Source organism: Cyprinodon variegatus, unplaced genomic scaffold (assembly GCF_000732505.1).
Source record: "Cyprinodon variegatus isolate N-32 unplaced genomic scaffold, C_variegatus-1.0 Scaffold374, whole genome shotgun sequence".
NCBI lineage: Eukaryota > Metazoa > Chordata > Actinopteri > Cyprinodontiformes > Cyprinodontidae > Cyprinodon > Cyprinodon variegatus.
Window position 1 is genome coordinate 578,890 of NW_015150827.1, and position 1,372 is coordinate 580,261.

A 1,372-nucleotide genomic window follows, 5' to 3' on the forward strand; every position below is an offset into this window, starting at 1 on the left:
CTGTAAGAAGTATTCCCCTGAGTATTTTATTCCAAAACAGATTTTTTTTTTTAAACAACTCCATCTGCTCAAACATTGTCTCCAATATTTCAGCAGACAAGTTCATTTTGAACAATAAAAGGCTTTATTAGTGCATGGGGGTACTGTACATGCTTAGCATGGAGAGTGTTGGTGTAGAAGCTGCAGCTGCAGCAGCTCTGTTACAACCTGGAGCTCCCAAACTGCTGTGAGCGTCACCGTGATGCAGCATGGTTTGTTTCCATTCAGATGGGCACAGCTTCAGACAAAATGGCTGCCAGTCTTTCCTCCTCTGCCAAAGATGGCGAGCGCATCTCTGTCGTCTGCCATCTGTGCGTCCGTTAACCGTCGCTACATGTAAATCTGCAGTTAATTGCATTTGCATAACCTCTAACCAAAGGCAGCGGTGTCGCCGTTTGCCAACTCTGGATCCCGCAAAGGTGGCATGGGTGGAAATCAAGCTAGGGTGAGGTGATGTTTGAAAGGTGTTTGCTTTTCTCTTGGGACTTCAACAGTTCGGCGCCCTGTAAAACATTTGATCGGCGTTTGGCGTACATGAGATCAGGCGCCTAACAGTACTGTGCCATATGGTGCTGATGTTTGCATGTGTTCCCTCGCATGCAAATGTGACACGGCACAAAGGATTAAGCTGAAGCTTTGCTTAATCAGATATCGCTCTGTCACACATCCAGACCCCAACATACAAAATACAGCGATTAACCAAAGAAAGAAGCTCTGGTGCGGCCTAATTAAGATGAGGGGCTGTGGGCCCAACGAAGTCCAAACACACAGACCATGATGGTGGTGTGTTTAAGCACATAAATGTCTGGTTACCATGGCACTAAAGAAATCGTAGGGTGAGAGATTTTCCTTGACAAAGAGCTGCCTATGACATACGATGATTGTGGTTTTGAGGAATCATTTCAGCTAGAAGGAGATGAGAGGCAAATGAACCACTCGGAATGGGTTTTAGAGTCTGGATTGAACCGATTGTGAAATAGAAAAAAAGGAAATATGTAACATCTCTGCTGCAGTTTTTACAATCGCTCGAGCCGGTGCTGTTTTCCGGGACGCTACTTCATCTGATCAGGGCAGCTGAACTAAACGGCGCTCCGATTTGCATTTTGCCCATCAAGGCAGCTGCTGCGTCGTACAGTTAGGTCTGGGGTGGGCAGCAAAATGGCGGTCACGCGAATCATAGGCTCTGTCTACTGGTCATGGGAGCCATGGAGCAGAGAGGACGAGATGCGCGGGTTGGTGGAGGGGGGCTGAGGAGGATATTTGGGGTGTCTGGTTTGAGGGAGACAGGGGTCTAGACTGTGGGGTGGGGGTAGATAGAGCGAGAGGTTATTAT